Source organism: Mobula hypostoma, unplaced genomic scaffold (genome assembly GCF_963921235.1).
Source record: "Mobula hypostoma unplaced genomic scaffold, sMobHyp1.1 scaffold_36, whole genome shotgun sequence".
Classification (NCBI taxonomy): domain Eukaryota; kingdom Metazoa; phylum Chordata; class Chondrichthyes; order Myliobatiformes; family Myliobatidae; genus Mobula; species Mobula hypostoma.
In genome coordinates, this window is record NW_026948187.1 from 2,936,792 (window position 1) to 2,957,606 (window position 20,815).

The 20,815-nt window shown below is 42.8% G+C and overlaps 1 long non-coding RNA gene across 1 annotated transcript; it reads right to left on the bottom strand.

Moving 5' to 3' along the window:
• Positions 1–359: 359 nt before the first annotated feature.
• Positions 360–19,947, bottom strand: LOC134341587 (uncharacterized). Its single transcript, XR_010016780.1, has 3 exons — positions 19,885–19,947; positions 16,311–16,431; positions 360–521 (listed from the first exon to the last, which is right to left on the bottom strand). It is a non-coding gene; the product is annotated as an uncharacterized LOC134341587 (long non-coding RNA).
• Positions 19,948–20,815: the final 868 nt, after the last annotated feature.

Below are 20,815 nucleotides of genomic sequence, written 5' to 3' on the forward strand. Positions count from 1 at the left end.
CTACCTCATTTTCATAGCAGAATGACTCAACATTGCGGGAAACTCAAATGTCTTGCAAAATTCCACGTCGACAGCAGCCTATATTTTTTTCTTCAACATCATTCCTGGTAACTTCTTTGACACGATTTGCCACAAACGAAGCTATGTGAACTATCGTTAATCAGTCAATATCTAAAAAGATACTCATGTATCCGGCCCATTAAAATACCTTCCAATAACTTTCCCACTAATGATGTCAGGCTCACAAGACAGTAAATTTATAGATTATTTTTAGAGCATTTCTTAAACAAACGGAACAACATTTGCTACCCTCCAGTTATCTTGTTTAAGAATGATGTAAATACCTCTGCTGGGGTTCCTGCAAGATTTTCCTTTCGCGAGGTCCGAAGGAACACCTTGTCAGGTTCGGGTGATTTATCCACTCTAATGTGCCTCATCCAAACGTCTCCACCTTTGTAATCTGTATAGAGTCCGGGAAGTTGATTCAGTTTTGTTTTACCTCGATAAACTGCATCCGACTCCTAGATAAATACAGATGCAAAAAAATTAGCGCTTTTGGCACCACATTTGGATTCGCTATTGTCCAATTCTCACCTTCCAGTGGTCTAATTATGTCTCTTGAAATCCCTTTGCTCTTAAACTATGTGCAGCATTCCTTACGATTGAACTAGGGCAAAATCATCCTTTCTTGACTCTTCTGCTCTCTTTCTAAAGTGTTCTCTTGCATTCCCTGCACTCGATAAGCACCTCATTGCACCTGTAATTCATCTCCTGTTTTTCCTTCACTTGAGCCTCCATATCACTTGAAATTCCAAGTTCTCGACACCTGTTCGGTTTACTCTTTATTATGATAGGCCCGTACAAACTTTGTTCTCTCAAAATTATACTTTTAAAGAACTCCTACCTACCACGTACATCTTTGACAGAAAACGGCCTGTCCCAGTCGACACTTGCAAAATCGTTTCTGACACCAGCAAGATTGGAATATGTCCAATCTAAAATCGCAATCCAAGAACAAGGCCTGTTTTTTGCTTAGATACTTTCAAACTAATGGCCTGCCGACTACTGGATACAAAGTGTTCCGCTAGAAAAACTTCTGCCACCTGCCCTGTCTCGTTCATTAAATGCAGATCAAGTATCGTCCAGTCGTTCATTTGGGACTTCTAACTGGTGCTTAAAAAATAAAAACTATCCACAATATATTTCACAACCAATATTCCATCTAGTTCTTTTACACTATGGAAGTCGCAGTCAAAAATTGGAAAGTTAAAATCAGCTGTTATCACAACCTATGTTTCCTGAAGTTTTCTGCAATTTCTCTTCAAATGTCATCCTCTAAATCAATCGGACTGATGGGTGTTATGTAGTGTCCTACAATCTCATTTAATGCGTCCCCCTCTGCTTCTTAATGGTTAAATATAGTAGTTACACGAGCTTATCCATGCCCTGGGCTCAGCTGACTTTCATGCTATGCTTTTTGTATTGGAATATCTGCAACTGAGCACAGTTGTCGACCCATGCTGAACCTTTTCATTCCTGACTTTGACTATCTTCATAAAAACATCTGTCTCTACAACCTCTCCACTCTCTGCTCTGAGGCAGCCCTGTTCCCGCAAGGATATCAGTCCCCTTTCAGTTCAGCTGCAAACCACCTTCCTTAGAACATACTCCAAGTTCAACATAATGACTCCCATAGGTTAGTCCTCTATTTTGCTTTCACTCATGCATGTCTGAAATATCGCTAATGTCTCAGCACCGAACACCAGGCTCGAAGCATTCCCTGTGTGGAAAAAAAAAGTTGCATCTCACAGCACGCTATAATTTCCCTCCGATTATCTTAATGTTATGCCCCTCCTATTAGCCACTTACTCCCAAGATAATGTCTTGCTGCACAATCCCTCAATACCTCTTACACCTTATACTCTTCTATCATGAAATCTGCCATATTCCTTCGCACAAAATCCAAAATCCAGAGAACCCTCAACGTTTCCTCATTAGACTTGATCTCTTACCTGAGTAGCATCTCGGTAAATGTATTCTGCATTGTCTTTAAAACTTCCAAGTCCTCCTCTAATTGATGCAGAATTAGTAAATTCGGACCATTCTGCTCCAAAATTCCATCATGACTGATTTACCATTCCCACAACTCCATTCTGCCAGTTTCTTCCCGTCCCCTTTGATGTCCAGTCTAATCAGAACCTATTTACCCCAGCTTTAAACACTATACAAGTTGTCTTTCCCAGCGGTTAATGCCCCTCCCATGTGTGAATACTGAAGCAAATTATTCATTACTGACAACTGCTGCTCCCCTGTTACTCCAGCACGTTCCCGGTTTTATCCATGATCAGTCCTCCCTATTCTCATGTGCGTCTATAACTCCTGATTGTTTCCTTCATCCTACTCAGCAACGCCTTCTGCTATTCCCCTCGCGCAATATTAGGTCCATTTCCAGCTCCCTTCCTAGATGCCTTGTAATACTCGAGCCTTCTCTGACCCTTGCGTCGTAAAGTGCGCTTCCGTCTTGCACTTGAGTAGGGTTTTCATATTTATTATGAACCATGTCTCCATATCCTATCATTCCTTTCCTTCTCCATTGAGTCAAATCTATGAAAAGCCCAATACAAGTTCTCCATTAACAATCTCTGTATTAATTTAGTGCATTTCCCAGTACATCTGTTCCCAATTTATGATCTCATGATCTTACGCAATAACATAGTTCCTTCCCTCCTCAAATTCAATATTTCCCCATTCTTCTGCACATCTCCTTACGCGTCAAAGGTACACGTTAAGGAGTTACTAGTGTTTTTTTTTTGAATTGCGCATCCTCTCAGTGTTTTCTCACCAGGTCTGACACTTTCTCTGGTACAATAACCAATATGATCACTGAGGGGCAGTGGAGTAGTAGTGGCGGTGAGATGTCTGTCGAGTACTCCCAAAAATATCTGTTCTTTTTCTGTTATGGCGGTTCATGTTCGTTTAAAACAACAATAATTCATACAGATATATTGTTCAAATGAGAAGGTAGTTTCCAAAGAACATAATGATACTTCACCATAGATTGAGAAACACAAGAGATATGAGACAGATGCTTTTATGATTTCTGTGCGACGTGAGGAGATGAGTGCCGTATTTTCCTCCTTCCAATGGGTCCATTACAGCAATGAGAAAATCTGTCACTGTCCTACAGGCCCATCATAGACCTCACTGGTGTTATCAGTGGTTTCTCTGACATGCCACCGACAACATAGAATATGTCATTGCTTGTCCAGTTCCATCAATACTGCAATGTAATTATCACAGCTTATTCGGTCACCCGGTCTCTCGCACAGAGAATACCACCTCTTATTCAGAACATTCTCTCAGTATACTGGTAATTCCATTGCTACTCGAGTCTCACGATGGACAAAGTTTAAACTACATATAAAACCGTGACCCATAAAACGATAACAATATCGCTGACCGACCCTGTTTCTTTGTCTGTTGAAGTCTACGAAGTACACACTCTGCTCCCGTCAATCCCGTGAGATGGCTCTGCCACCCCAAACCCTGGTTTGTGTGGGTGCGGTGTAATTTGCTACGCTGTTGTATATCAGTGCCAAGAAATAGCAGTCAACACACTGCATGTGATTAAAGGAATCATATTTACTTAATGTTACTTAACTAAAGGGTCTGTAAAGAAATGTAATAAGAAAGAAAAAGGGCGTATTATAATTAACTAGTCAAAGGTGAACACGTTGGAGTTCATCTTGAACTTTTCTGTCACTCACAGGCTGGACTTCGGTCTACGTGGAAGCTCTCACCACCTTCCGATCGTCGCTCGCAATCCATTTCGAACAAATGGTCTCCCACCGGGTCCTATCCGACACTGGTTCTCCCCTGCGTCTTCTCTCTTCGTCTCCCGCCGAACAAAAGGCCCCGACTCACAACGGCGTCAGTACACAACAGAAAAGCACACCCCGCTCATTGGAAGGCTCACATTTCGACGCATCGGAAATCTCCAGCTATAAACTAAACGAATGTTGCCTTACAGTTAGATAGGGAAGTTAACAAGGCTTATGCGGTATTAACTTTCATAGGTCGAGAGATAGCATTTGAGAGTCGCGAGGTAATGATGCAGCTCTATATAACTCTGATTAGGCCACATTTGGAGTACTGTGTCCAGTTCTGGTCGCCTCACTATAGGAAGGATGTGGAAGCATTGGAAAGGGTACAGAGGAGATTTACCAGGATGCTGCCTGGTTTAGAGAGTATGGATTATGATCGTTGATTAAGGGAGCTAGGGCTTTACACTTTGGAGAGAAAGAGGATGAGAGGAGACATGATAGAGGTGTACAAGATATTAAGGGGAACAGATAGAGTGGACAGACAGCAGCTCTTCCCAAGGGCACCACTGCTCAATACAAGAGGACATGGCTTTCTGGTAAGGGGTTGGAAGTTCAAGGGGATATTAGAGGAAGATTTCTCACTCAGAAAGGGTTGGTGCGTGGAATGCACTGCCTGAGTCAGCGGTGGAGGCAGATACTCTCGGGAAATTTAAGGGACTACTAGACAGGTACATGGAGGAATTTAAGGTGGTGTGGGGGTTATATGCGAAGCAGGGTTTAAGGGTCGGCACAACATTGCGGGCCGAATGGCCTGTACTGTTCTGTACTATTCTATGTTCTATGTTCTATAAACACGGCTTCTCCATATAGACCATTACGATAGCAATAAAGTCTTCTTCCAGGGCGTGACACACATCTTTATAAAAATGCTCGTCAGCACATCACACTGCCAGTGATAATGCCCAGTCATAACCCACCACAATGTCACTGGTTGTCAGAAAATATTGGCCATATGTTTACTTCTCAGTGCTCGCCATTTGTAGCGAATAAAACCGTCACAACTGACATACTGCAGAATCACTATCACAAGTGTGCTGTTATCAATTATATTTAAAGCGCCCTGCGCAGGGGGATATGTCTGAAGTAACGTGGACAAAATTTCCTTTCAACATAACGTTATGGACTTGGTTATACCTGATAAACATTTCAGAGGAGATATTTACCAACGAATGATTAAGATAACAGTGAAACATGATGGTACAGTATTCGCCCTGGGCTTTTGTACTTATTTGTGGATTGATATCACAGGTGACCCGGCGGTCAGGGAGAAACGTTCACGCTTTATTTTTTTGTCATCACATTGGGCCAGGATTACATTCCGAGTCACTGGTCCATTTTGTTTTTCGTATATGTAAAAACCATTCAGTGTCATTTATTTGTAAATCTTGTTACACTCTTTTGCTTCGAAGACGAAATATAAGTCGTTGCTTCAAAATATTAGTGTGGCCTATAATTCTCTGGTTGATTTGTGAGCCTTTCCCACATCCCACGCTCTATACCTCTCACTCACCCGTGCACTCTACCTCCTATTCCCCCTCTCTCACAATTTCGCTCTGTCTGTACTATCTACATCTCTTTATCTCTCCCCTCTCCTCTCTCTCTCCACTCTGCACACTCTCCACCCCTCTTCTTGCCCACATATTCATCCACCTTCAGCTTCTCTATCTGCACCTTTCACACAGACTGTGCCCCATCCCCTCTCCATGCTCACCCATGCACTCTCCTTCTGCCTCTTCCTTCCCCTCACCCGCACTCCCCGTCGCACTCTCAGCCGCACATCAACATCAGTTAAAAGGTGGCAAAGGTTACGGATGATATGGTCTGATTTTTTCAAATGGCAAAAAAAAAAAAATATGTTTTAAAACAACTGCGGATGATTGGAGTTAGGGTTGAAAATAACTATGCAGCTTTGGCCCCTGGTAACTTTCTTTAGACTGTTAAAGGTTCCATCGGTCTTCACTTTAGTAGAAATGGTTTAATGTATTAAAGACACAGTATTCACAACTGAACAAGGGTGACGGTGGATTTGATTTCAGCAGAACGAAATTTGCGTGTCCAGGCAGCTGACTACACTGAGACACTGAGCTGCAAATCTCACAGAACAACAACCAAAACCTTCCTAATCAATCAACGTTGCTTCTTCATTTCTAATTTCTCTGAAGCTTCTCAGCTCGAAAAGTCGAATTTTTATTCAATTCTATAGACTTTGCCTGACCTGCTGAGTTCCTCCATCATTTTGTGTATTACAATAGCAATGGATGATCGGCGAGAGGGAGTGTGTGGGGTGAACAGGTGGGCAGTTTGAGTGGACTTCACAACATAAACACGCTGTTAAAGTATTTTGGGAGAATTCAGCTGTGAAGAATTTAACTTATGATATTTATTTGGACATTAATCCAGATATCTACGTTATCAATCAATGATGAATGAGTCAGCGAGTTGTAGAACAGTATAATATGGAAACAGGCCCTTCAGCCCCGCCTTCCAACTGCAAACTGCTTCATGTTGCCCTTAAACCTTCGACCATTAACACATGACTCTGATTGTTAGTGCATGCAAACTCAGTGGAAAATTCCAACCTGCATTTATCCTAGCAGATTTGTAAGGAGATAGTAGAAGTTTGGAGTAAAGACAAGGTTGTGATTGTGGGAGATTTTAATTTTCCAAACATAGACTGGGAAGCCCATACTGTAAAAGTACTGTAAAAGGGCAGGATGGTTTAGAATTTGTAAAATATGTGCAGGATTTTTCTTTTGCAGCCATACATAGAGGTACCAACCAGAGAAGGAACAGTGTTGAATCTCCTGTTAGGGAATGAGATAGGGCAGATGACGGAGGTTTGTGTTGGGGAGCACTTCGGGTCCAATGATCACAATGCCATTAGTTTCAATATAATTATGGAGAAGGATAGGTCTGGACCCAGAGTTGATATTTTTGATTGGAGAAAGATTAACTTTGAGGAGATGCGGAAGGATTTAGAAGGAGTGGATTGGGACAAATTGTTTTATGGGAGGGATGTAATAGAGTAATGGTTCGGAAAAAGAGAGATATGTACAATAAATATAGGCAGCATGGAGTAAATGAGGTGCTGCAGAAATATAAAGAATGTAAAAAGAATCTTAAGAAAGAAATTAGAGAAGCTAAAACAAGACATGAGGTTGCTTTGGCAAGGTGAAAATAAAACCAAAGGGTTTCTACAGTTGTATTAATAGGAGAAGGATAGTGGGGGATTAAGTTGCTCCATAGAGAATCAGAGTGGACAGCTATGTGTGGAGCCAAAAGAGATTTGGGACATGCAAAACAATTTATTTTCCTCGGTATTCACTGGGGAGAAGAATATTGACTTGTGTAAGATAAGGGAAACGGGTAGGGAAGTTATGGAAACTATGATGATTAAAGCAGAGGAAGTACAGGAGTTTTTAAGGAATACCAAAAGTGGATAAGTCTCCGGGTCCTGACAAGATATTTCCTAGGTCCTTGAGAGTAGTTAGTGTGGAAATAGCAGGGGCTCTGACAGAATTATCTCAAATGTCATTAGAAACGAGGATGGTGCCGGAGGATTGGCCTATTGCTCATGTTGTTCCATTGTTTAAAAAGGGTTCTAAGAGTAAACCTAGCAATTATCAGGCTGTGAGTTTGACGTCAGTTGTGGGTAAATTGATGGAAAGTATTCTTAGAGGTGGTATATATAATTATCTGGATAGACAACGTCTGATTAGGAGTAGACAACATGGATTTGCGCGTGGAAGGTCATGTTCGACAAATCTCTTTTTTAAATTATTTTTTTGAAGACGTTGCTAGGAAAGTTGACGAGGGTAAAGCAGTGGATGTTGTCTATATGGACTTCAGTAAGGCTTTTGACAAGGTTCCACATGGACTGTTAGTTGGGAAGGTTCAATCATTAGGTATTTATATTGAAGTCGTAAAATGGATTCAGCAGTTTCTGGATGGGAGACGCCAGACTGTAGTGGTGAATAACTGTTTGTCAGATTGGAGTCCGGTGACGAGTGGTGTGCCTCGGGGATCTGTACTGGTTACAACGCTGTTTGTCGTTCACATTAATGATCTGGATGATGGGGTAGTAAATTGGATTACTAAGTATGCAGATGATACTAAGATAGGTGGAGCTGTGGAAAATGAAGTTGGGTTTCAAAGCTTGCAGACAGATTTAGGCCAGTTAGAAAAGTGGGCTGAAAAATGTCAGACAGAGTTTAATGCTGATAATTGTGAGGTGCTACATTTTGGTAGGACTAATCAAAATTGGACATACACGGTAAATGATAGGGCATTGAAGAATGCAGTATAACAGGGGGATCTAGGAATAATGGTGCATAGTTCCCTGAAGGTAGAATCTCATGTGGATAGGGTGGTGAAGAAAGCTTTTGGTATGCTGGCCTTTATAAATCAGAGCATTAAGTATAGGAGTTGGGATGTAATGTTGAAATTGTAGAACGCATTGGTAAGGCCAAATTTGGAGGATTGTGTACAGTTCTGGTCAACGAATTATAGGAAAGATGTCAACAAAATAGAGAGAGTAAAGAGAAGATTTACTAGAATGTTACCTGAGTTTCATCACCTAAGTTACAGAGAGAGGTTGAACAAGTTGGGTCTTTATTCTTTGGAGCGTAGAAGGTTGAGGGAGGTCTTGATAGAGGTATTTAAAATTATGACGGGGGTGGATAGAGTTGAAGTGGATAGGCTTTTTCCATTGAGAGTGGGGGAGATTCAAACAAGATTTGAGATTTAAAGGGCAGAAGTTCGGGGTAACATAAGGGGGAACGTCTTTACTCAGAGCGTGGTAGCTGTGTGGAACGAACTTCCAGCAGAAGTGGTTGAGGCAGATTCGATGATGTCATTTAAAGTTAAATTGGATAGATATATGGACAGGAAAGGAATGGAGGGTTATAGGCTGAGTGCAGGTCGGTGGGACTAGGTGAGAGTAAGAGTTCGGCACGGACTAGAAGGGCCGACATGGCCTGTTTCCGTGCTGTAATTGTTGTATGTTTATATGGTTATATCTATACACCCATAATTTTGTGTACCACTCACAAAGCTTCGCTCAGTGCTCTAAATTCCAAGGAATGAAGTCCAATACTCTGTAGTGTTACCTTATCAGTCAGGTCGTCCATACCAGGCAACCTCTTGGTAATTTTTCTCTGTACTCTTACTCTGTATCCTTTCCTATAGGTAGGCGACCAAAACTACACACAATACTCCAAATTCAGCCTCAGCAATGCCTTATACTACAACAACAAAAATCCCATTTCCTGTGCTCAATGTATTGATTTATGTAGGCCAATGTTCGAAAAACAATGCAATCTCAGTAAAGTCGGAAATAATCCTGTAAAGTTATTTCCAGTCGTATAGCCAATAACGCTTGGATTATATACATTGTACCTTTGACCTTCTTCACTGCCTACAACATTTCAAAATCTCCCTCACCACCTCAGTTCTTCACCATTACTGTCTCTTCGACCGAGGTGAGTGACCTCCTCTCTAACATTGGCTCCATCTGACCGGTTGCTTCTCCCAAGCTGAATCCACAGAACGTGTCCATCGCTGCTCGAATCTCATCGGATTCTCTTAGGCCCAGTGGAGTTTATTGCCAACTATGCAATTTCCGGGAGGTCAAATACTGCTCAGAATATAAATTCAACAATTACTGTATAATTAATAAAATATGAGCCTACATGATATTTCATGAAGCTTGGAAATGTTTCTTTCTGACCCTTATGCGAATTGTAGACTCCGATTAAGAATAGGTCAGACACCGTGGGAGGTAAGTGCGGAGATTGGTGGGGCCGCAGCGGATACAATTAAATTCTTTGGTCCCTTCCAATACCCTTTAATAACTTTCCCACGACTGATAGCAAGCTCAGAGGGCTGAAGTTTCACAGATTAATTTAGAGCCTATCTTAAGCAACGGGAGAACGCTGGGCTCTCCTCGAGTCCCCTGGTTTAAGCACGCAGACCGCGGACCCGATCTGTTTTTCTTTTGCACATTCACTTTAAAGCTAATGTCCTTCTGACTACTGGATGCAACATTTTCCCCTATACAAAATTATGCCACCTGGCCTCCCTCCTTCCCTAAATGCAAATCAATATCGCACACTCCCTCATTTGGGACTTCTATCTACTGATTAAGAAAACATTCCAGAAAATAGATGACAACGTCTATTCCATCTTGTCCTTTTAGACTTTGGGAGTCCCTGTCAAAACCTGGAAATTTAACACCAGCTCCTATAACAAACTGACGTTTGCTGAAATTCTGAGCAATTTCTCTTCACATTTTTTCCTCTAACTCCCACGGACACTTGGCTGGGCTGTGATGCCGTGTAATACATCTATCATACTTCATCGCTCCAAAGCCGAAGCCCCTTTAACATGGCCATACCTTTCTTATTACTACGTTCCACATTGAACGCCTCACTGGGTGAGTTCTCTTATCCACCCTGATGTGACATCTTCCTTAACTAGTAACGCCATTCCTCCCCATTTAGTCCTTCCCCCTCTGCTTCATCTTAAACAGCGGAGCGATGGAATACTGCCCTGCCAGTCCTGCTCATACTGCAACCATCCCACTAATGGCGATAATATAGTAAATCCACGTGCTCATTCATGCCATGGTCTCATCTGCCTTTTAATACAACTCTTCTTACATTGAGGTATCTGCAGCTGAATACATTACTCGCACCATGATCAACAATTAAATTCCTGACACGAGAAATTCTGCAGATGCTGGAAATTCTAGCAACACACATCAAAGTTCACCACAAACTTTGATGTATGTGAATTAAATTCCTGATTATGTCTGAGGCCTTAGCATCTGTCTCCACAATCTGCTCACTTTCTGTTCTGCGGCAGCCTTGTTGCTATCGCTTGTAAGTCTGGATTTACCCTTCCCCCTCCCACCACCAATTCCCCCACCCACCCCGCCTCGAGCAGCACTAGCAAGCCTTCCGGCTCGGACATTAATAGTCTTCAGTTCACGTGCATACGAACTTCCTTTCAGCCGACTCCAAAATCAACCAAACGACTCCCTCAACTTAATGCTGTATTTTTATTTTATTTCGCTCACGCCTTTGAAATGTCCCTAATGTCTCAGCACCGAACACCAGCCCTGGCAGCCTGTTCCAGGACCGCAGCAATCTCTGTGTTACAAAATGTTGCTTCTCGCATCCACACTATAATCTCTTCCGATTCTTTTAATGTTATGCCCTTCGTATTAGCCACCTACGTCCTCGATAATGCCTAGCTGCCCAATATGCCAAAACCTCTTATCACTTATCACTCTTCTATCAAGCAATATGTCATACTCCTTCTTACCAGATCCAAAAAACAGAGATCCCTCAACGTTTTCTTACAAGATTTTTTGTCATACCTGAATAGGAAATCTATTCTGCGTCAACTTTAAACGCTCCAAATACTCCTATAATTGCAGCAAAATTAGGCCATTTCCACCACTCTGCTCCGCCATTCCATCATGGCCGAATTACTATTCCTCGTAATTCCACGCTGCTGCCTTCTTGCCGTAACCTTTGAAGTCCTGACTGATCAAGAACATACGAACTTTCGCTTTCAAAACTAAATCCAATAACTTCGATTCCACAGTTGGCTGAAAATAAATGATAAGAGATTTACCACTCTCTGACTATAATAATAATAATCATAAATTAATTAACCAATTAATAAATGAATAAATCGCAATCATCTCTGTCCATCTGCGACTCTCCAGACGAGTTACACATTATTTGCAATTTTTGGCACTGCCAGTAGTTGGGTTTGCAGGTAGGCAGATAAAGAGTGAAAGGGAAATGAGAATGGGGAAATGTGAAATGGAAGGGGGCAGTACTGGAAGTTCAAGATATCCGATATATCAAGGTATTCCGTCTGGGCAGACTCTAAACCATTAGTTTAGAAGCTACCCAGACGAAATGTAAGTTGCTGTTTCATCAACATGAGTGTGGCCTCATTGCTTCAATATCCAGCACAGAAATGTGCAGCTTTGCACTAGACACAGGCCTCCAATTATAAAGGCAACCATTTTCCTTTACTCTCTGTCTCCTGCCCCTACACCAATATCTACTCCAATGTTATACCTCATCTTGAAAGTAAAGCTCACGGATTTTCCTGACAAATCTCTGATGCGGGACTTTGATAAATTCTCCTGATAAAGTCAATTTAGCCATCATCCAATACAGTTCGTTTGTCGACTTTCCTGGAAAAAAAAATCGTTACTTCCTCGGGAAACTCTATAACATAGTGTGGGATATACAATGCCGTGACTAGCCCTAGTCAGTCCTGTCTATTAAAATACTGATGCATACCGTGCTTGCAAACTTTACTACTACTGATGTCACGAGTAGGGACCTGTGATTCCACAGATGATTTCTGAGCCTTTCCACATTCCTCGCTCTATCCCTCTCACTCACCCGTGCACTCTACCTTCGACTCCCTCTCTCTTACATTACCCCTCTCTGCCCTCTGTAAAGCTCTTTTTCGCTACCTCTCTCCTCTCAGTCCAGCTCGCCACTCTACCCTCTTTCTCCATCTTGAGCTTCCCTTTCTCCAACTTTCGCACACACCCTGCCCTCTTCCCTCTCCCTGCTCACCACTCACCCTCCTTTCGACTCATTATAGCGCTTACCCTCACTCTCCCTCTTAAAGTCACCATTACATCTGCATTAAACATGTTGGTCGGTAAAGGTTAGGAATGCAATGGGCTGAGTAATTTAAATTAATCTTTAAAATATTTCTTAAAACAAATGCCGTTGATTGAAGTCTGAGTATAAAATAAGTGCAAGTTCTGACCCTGGTATTTTCCTTATAAGGTTAAAGTTTCCATCACTCTTTTCTGAAGCAGAATTGGTTAAATGCAATATTCAGGTCATATAGTTCACACCTGAATGAGAGTGAAATTGCATTTCATTTCAGCAGAAAGGCCACCCCCTATTATGAGGAAACTGTGGGGTCAGGCAACTGATTAGACAGAGACATTGATCTCCGAATCTCACAGAGCAACAACCGAAACCTTCCTAATCAATCAACAATCTGGACTCTTCCTGCTTGATTTCTAATTTCGCTGAGGGTGTCGGCCCGAAAGGTGGAATTCTTGATCCATTCCACAGATTTTGCCTGAGTTTCTCGGGCATTGTTTTGCGTTACCATAGTTACGAAAGATTGGCGAAATGGAGTAATGAAGCAGTAAGTAGTTTGAAACGGCATCAAAATCTAACCATGGTGTTAGAATATTTTTTTTGGAGAACTAAGCTGTGAACAGTATAACTTCTGATATTTATATTGGATCTTAGATTAATCATCCGTTTGTGTGTGTTATGAATCAGTTATTAAGGAGTTAGTGAGTCATGGAAACGTACAGTATGGAAACAAGCCCTTCGGCCCATGGCTCTCATCTGCAAACGCCCATCCACCTGTACAGAGGCCCCCACTATCCAACATTCCCTTCAAGTTTGAAATGTAGCCCGCATGCACCACTTGCCACGGAAGCATTTTTTTACACTCTCATAATCCTCTGAATGAAGAAGTGTTCATTTGTAATACCCTTAACCTTTTCTGACTCGGCTGGTGGCGTAGTGGCATTAGTCGAAAGGACCCGAGTTCGAATCCAGCCGGCTCCCCTGCACGCTTTCCATCCTTGCCGGGTTATGAGCTGGTGATATCTTTGGAATCTCACCCGGCAGAGGGCAATTGCACACCACTACTGTCAATTGCCTCGTACGCGGTTCCCCACTACGTCAGAAGGGCGTGGGGGGAAATTGTCCGCTAACCGGAAAAACTCCGGATGCGAGGTAACTTTCCCGTTCCTATCCTTTTCACCTTCCACCCTGAAGACATGACGTCTGATTGTAAGTCCACCCAAACTCACTGAAAATCCCTACTTGCATTTACCCTATCACTATCCCTCATCTTTGTGTGTACCTCTAACAAATATTCCTTGGTGTTCTTATTTCTAAGGAATAAAGTCCGATTCTATTCAATCTCACCTTATAACTCATGTCTTCCATACCAGACAACGTCCAGTTAAGTTTTCTCTGTACTATTACTCTGTAGCCTTCCCTGTAGGTAGATGACCACAATTGCACACAATACTCCAAATTCGGCCTGAACAACGCCTCGAACAAGCTCAACATGTTTCCCATCTCTTGTACTCAAAAGTATTAATTTATGACAGCCAATGTGCCAAAATCAATGCATTCTCAGTAATGTCCTGAATAATTCAGCAAAGTTATTTCCAATTGTGTACCGAATAGCGTTTGGAATATATATAGTACCTTTCACCTCGCTCAGTAGCTACCTCATGTCAAAACCTCCCTCACCGCCTCAGCCCTCCACTATTTCTGCTTCTTCTGCAGAAGTGGGTGACTTCATTTCCAGCAATGGACTCCATCTGGTCTGTTGTTTCTTCCCAACCTGAACCCCCGCAACCTGTCCATCAATACTGAAATCTTATTGGATTTGTGAGGCCCAGTCGAATTTATTGCCAACCGTGCAAGCTGGGGGTGAAACTGTCCTTTCAAATAAAGCTCAGAACATTAATTCGAGAAAAAAACAGAGATGTCTCAACTTTTCGTCATAAGACTTATTTTCTTACCTGAGAGGTATGTCGGTAAATCTATTCTGCATTGTGTTAAAACTTTCCACATCATCCTATAATTGGAGCAGAATTCGGCCATTCGGACCATTCTGCTCCAAAATTCCATCGTGGCTGATTTACTATTCCTCGCAACTCCATCCGGCTGCCTCCGTCCTATAACCTTTGATGCCCTAACTGATCAGAAACATGTTAACTTTCGCTTTAATAACTATACCCAATAACATGGCTTGCACAGCCGGCTGGGAAATTAATAACAGTGATTTACCATTCTCTAGCTGAAAATAAATAGATTTTAAAAATCTTCATATCTGTCGTTCCTTCGATTCTCCACACGAGCTATGCTCTATTTCCGATTTCTGTAATGCCAGCAGTTGGGTTTTCAGGTAAGCAGGTAGGAAGAGAAAGGGAAATGGAAATTGCGAAATTTGCAGTTAACGGGGGCATTACCGAATTTTCCAGATATCGATATTCACACCATCAGCTGGAAGCTAACCAGACCGAATGTAAGTGTGTGTTCCATCGACATGAGTGTCTTTTGATTGCTTCCATATCCAGCACCAACACGTGCGTCTCTCTTCTCGTCACAGGCCTCCACTTAGTAAGGCAACCATCTGCCAGCACTCTCTGCCTCGTCCCAGTACGCCAATGTCCACCCCAAAGTATTACCTCATCTTGAATGCAAAGCTAATGGATTTTGTTCACGAATCTCTTATGCCGGATTTTGACTAAATCCATGAATACCTCATTCACTGCATTACCTTCATCAACTCTCCTTGAAATTTACCTCGTGACTGCACAAAAAAATGGCCTAGAATACACAAAGCCATGCTGACTATCCTAGTCAGTCCTCTCTATTAAAATACTCACACATACCGTGCTTTCCCACTTTCCCACTGCTGATATCAGGAGCACAGGCCTAAACTCCCTGGCTGATTTGTGAGACTTTCCCACAACCCTCGCTCTAACCATTTCACTTTCCCGTGCACTCAATCATCCACTGCCTGTCTCCTACACTTCCCCTCTCTCTGCCATCTCGATCTCTCGTTTCCTCTGCCTCTCTCATCTCAGTCCAGCTCTGCACTTTCCCACACGCTCTTCCATCTTGAGCTTTCCTTCCTCCACCGTCCATAGACACCCTGCCGTTTCCCTGCTCCCTGCTCACCCATTCTCTCTCCTTCTGACTCCTTTTCCCCCCCGCCCTCACTCCCTCACTCTGAACTTCAACCTCACAACAAGATTTAAAATATTGCTGGCGAAATGTTAGGAACGCAATGGGCTGATTTATTTAAATTAATCGTTGAAATATTTCTTTAAACAACTGCAGATGATTTGAGTCTGGGTTAAAATAAAGTGCAGGCTCTGACCCCTGTTAATTTTCTTTATAAGTTTAAATTTTCTGTCGCTCTTCCCTGCAGCAGAAATGGTTAAATGCAATATTAAAGACAAATTGTTCACACCTGAATGAGAGTGAAACTACATTCCATTTCAGCAGAACGGACTCTCCCTATTCTCAGGTATGTGCGGGCGAGGTAGCTGATCATGCAGAGATACTGAGCTCCGAATCTCACACAACTCAAATCTTCCTAATCAATCAATAGTCTGGATTCTTCCTGCTTCATTTCTCATTTCTCTGAAGGGCGTCGGCCCGAAAGTTCGAATTCTTGTTCAATTCCATAGATTTTGCCTGACTGGCTGAGTTCTTCTAGCATTGATTTGTGTTACCATCGTTACAAGCGGTCGGCGAAAGGGAGTGTGCAGATGCAGTAGGCAGGTTGAAACGACTTCAATAACCTTCCTTATCAATCAATTACCTGGACTCTGCTTCCCTCCTTTGCAGTTCCACTGAAGAGTGTCGGCCCGAAAGGTCGAATTCTTCTTCAATTCCATAGACTTTGCCTGAGATGCTGAGTTCCTCCGGCATTTGGTGTATTACTGTAGGTACGAAAGATTGGCGAAAGGCAGCATGTGGGAGTAGTGGGCGGGCAGTTTCAAACAACTTCCAAACACAACCACGCTGTCAGACTATATTTGGAGATTTAACCTGTGAACGATTGAACTTCTGATATTTATTTTGGATCTTATTTTATTCAAACAGTTGACGGTATTGTAAATCAATGAGTAAGGAGTTATAGATTCAAAGAAAAGTACAGAATGGAAGCAGAACCTTCGGCACAGTCCTTGCAATGCAGACTTCCATCCACCTGCACCCGGGCCATAGTTACCCATAGCACCACTATCCAAAATTATCTTAAAATTTCAGATCGAACTCGCATGCACCATTTGCGCCGGCAGCAGCGTTTACACTCTCACATTCCTCTGAATGAAGAAGATTTCCCTCGTAATCCTCTTAAACTTTTCACATTCCACCCTTAACCCATGATCTCTGATGGCATGTCCACACAAACTCAATGCAAAGTGTCTGTTTGCATTTACCCCAACTCTACCCCGCATCTTTATTGTCTACATCTAACATTCGTCCCACAATATTCTACTTTCCAAGGAATAAACTCCGAAACTATCCCATAATTCCTTATAATTCATGTCCTCCATACCAGCAGCTTCACTGTAAAGTTCTATGTATTCTTTCCCTTTATCCTTTCTTGTCGGTAGGTGACCATAACGGCACATAATACTCCAAATTCGCCTTGAGCAATGCCTAACACAACTTCAAAAAACAATCCCGTCTGCTGTACTCAAAATATTGAATTAAGACCATAAGACCATAAGACAAAGGAGCAGAAGTTGACCATTCGGTCCATCGAGTCCGCTCCGCCATTTTATCATGAGCTGATCCATTCTCCCATCTTGTCCCAGTCCCCACCTTCTCACCATAACCTTTGATGCCCTGGCTACTCAGATACCTATCAACCTCTACCTTAAATACATCCAATGACTAGGCCTCCACTGCCGCATGGGGCAACGAATTGCACAGATTCACCACCCACTGGCAAAAAAAAAAAAAAAAAAAAAAAAAATTCTTCGCATCTCTGTTCTGAATGGGCGCTCTTCAATCCTTAATTCATGCCATCTCGTACTAGACTCCCCCACCATGGGAAACAATTTTGCCACATCCACTCGGTCCATGCCTTTCAGCATTCGAAATGTTTCTTTGAGGTCCCCGCTCATTCTTCTAAACTCCAAGGAATACAGTCCAAGAGCGGACAAATGTTCCTCATGTGTTAACCCTCTCATTCCTGGAATCATTCCAGTGAATCTTCTCTGAACCATCTCCAACGTCAGCACATCTTTTCTTAAATAAGGAGCCCAAAACTGCCCACAGTACTCCAAGTGAGGTCTCACCAGCGCATCATAGAGCCTCAACATCACATCCCTGCTCCTATACTCTATTCCTCTAGAAATGAATGCTAACATTGCATTCGCCTAGCAATGCAATGTCACCAACGTCCTAAATAAACATGCAAATTTGTTTCCAGTCCTACACCAAATAACGCTCGGATTATATTATTTGACCTCCCTCAGTACCTGCCTCATTCCAATATCTGCCTCCGCACCTCAACACTTCACCAGCTCTGACTCTTCCACAGAAGCGAATGACCTCATTTTAGAAGAATGGGCTCCATCTGACCTGCTGATTTCCCACACCCTAAAACACAAAACCTTGTCCATCACTACCGACATCTCGTTGGGTTTTGTGAGGCCCAGTCCAGTAGATTGCCAAGTGTTGAAGCTCGTGGAGATACAGCACATTCCAATAAAACTCAGAACTACTTTTCGTTAATAGAATTTGAAGACAGCTATTATGTCATTAAGAAACATGACATGTTGGATCCTGTCTCTCAGCCGAATTGGAAACAACTCGGACAGCGAAGTATGTAAGTACGGAAGTTGGTGGTGTCGCAGCATATATGTTTAAATTATGCTGAGTGACAGGTAGGGTACTGGAGGATTGGTGGTTAGTTTTTTTTTTATTTTTCCGCTGTTTATGAAAGGGTCAGAAAGCAACCAGGAAATTGTAGGCCGTTGCTGCTTACATCAGTATTGGGAGAATTAATGGAAGGACCGTACACGTGAGATTTTAATGGACAGGACTGATTAGGGATAGTCAATGTGGCATTCTGTACTGGGTAATCTTAGAGAGTTTTCCGGAAAAGTTACGAGGAATTTTAACAGGAATGTCGATGAAGGCAAGACAGTGGATGATGGCTGCATGGACTTCAGCAATGCAATTGGCGGCCGGCGCGGGAGAAGGCAGTGAGTGGTACTAGATAGTTGCCTCTCTGAGTGGAGACCTGTGGCTAGTGGAGGGCCGCGGGGTCTGTGCTGGGGCCACTGTTGTTTCTCATCTTTTAGAATGTTCTGGACTATAATGTGGTTAACTGGACCAGAAAATCTGCCGATGACACCGTGATAGGTGACAACGGGGAAGAATATCAAAGCTTGCAGCAGGATCTGGAACAACTACAAAACAGAAGTGAAAATGGCAGATGTAATTTAATGCAGGCAAGTGGAAGCTGTTGCTCTGCTGTAGAAATAACGAGGGTAGGTTTCAGAAGTAAGAGGTAGGGAACTGAGGAGTGTTACAGAAAAAAAGGGATTTGGGATTATGGGTCCACACTTCATTTGAAGTCGCGTCACAGGTAGATAGAGTCGGAAAGAATGCTTTTGGTACATTCGCCTTCTATCTCTTACTCACTCTTCCTTCAGTTAGTCCTGACGAAGTGTCTCGGCCTGAAACGTCGACTGTACCTCTTCCTAGAGATGCTGCCTGGCCTGCTGCGTTCACCAGCAACTTTGAAATCTCTTAATACTAATGTTATTAAACGAATGTCAATAAACTCCACTGATCTGACAATCTTTGACCAAATTGATTCCAGTTGAATGGGAGTATATTGTCGAAGCAGTTTGTTTTAATATCAGCAGAAAGGCAGTTCCCTGTATCGAGGCAGGTGAGGGATGTTTGAGCTGAAAGTTGTCCTGCTTCGGGCAGACATTTTTACGCGCCGGGCGGTCCTCAGACCCTCACGAACCCAGGCTGGACCAAATTTGCAGCCTGGACTCGTTGATTTAAAAAGAGAAACTCCGCAGCACTGGTTGCAATGTAAGAACTAGGCGGGAATGTCACTGGGAAATCCAGACAAAAACTGCCTGTGGCCGCGAGGATTAGTTAACGCAGCCTGTTCGCTTTCCGGGTTACGGTTGCTACATTTGCTCTAATCCCCTCTCCTCACTCTGTCGGGCTTGACTCGGGCCGGTGAGAGTAAGTGTGAGCCGGACTACGCAGCTGAACTTTACCGGGGTTCACCGTGCCCTTTAAGTGTGTAATGAGAGACGGACGTTTTACAGACGAATGACCTCAGGAGCAGCAGCTCAGACGCAACTCTCCGTAATAGGTGAGGACACAAGGGAAGGAAGATTGTCGCTTACCCGGTAAGTCAGACTGTGATTACCCGGGACCACATTTAACGCCGTTCAGTCCAAACATCAGAGTTAAGTGCTGTCTCTGATGTTGCACAATTATTCAGCGTTTAGAGCGAGGCTCGGCGTTAAATCCGTTGGGATCGGGAAGGGAACAATGAGAGAAGGGAGCCCTCAGCTGACCAAGTTAAGGAGTCAATTATTATCGAATCAGATTACTTCAAATGACATGGGTGCCTCCATTCACAAACACTCTCCAAGGTGTTCGTGCAGAAAGTAACTTTCACAGCGGCAGATTAAGCTGCAATGTCGCACGGGCCAGGGTCCCGTCACCGATCTCTCTCTATCCTTAAAAAGTAACTAAACAGAATAACAGGCAGTGGGATTTTATAATTGATAGTGCCACAGATTGATTTATTTTAAGAAATAGTGAGAACTATTGATACAAAAGCTACAGTGATTGGAATCATATGTTAAGGGACAAATGGTGTAAACTCGCAGCAACGTTAACATTAAGCTTTTAGATTCTAGACCCTAGTTAATGCGATTGTACATCTTATTATGGGTGTTATTGGTCTTTCATGTGGCGCAAAGGATTACATACACGTTAGACTAACTCTTTTCACAGTTGAAAGTGAGCGTGGAACTGGGTTGGACTGGGTTTCAGCAGACAGCCCTCTCCCATTTCTTTGGAATGTGCGCTTGTGGGACGGGCCGCTGTTTTCACAGACACTGAGCTCTGAGCCTCATACAACAGCAACTCGCACTTCCCACATCAGCCAAATCTCCCTCGCCTGGTTGCTTGCACTCAGGTTTGTTGCAGAAACCCACACTGCCAGAATATTCTTTGTGAATTACGGTGAAAATATTTGATTAAGGTCTTTATTTCCAGTCAAACTGCTGTCTGACTTTGGAATCAGTCTTCAAGAGGGCATCATCT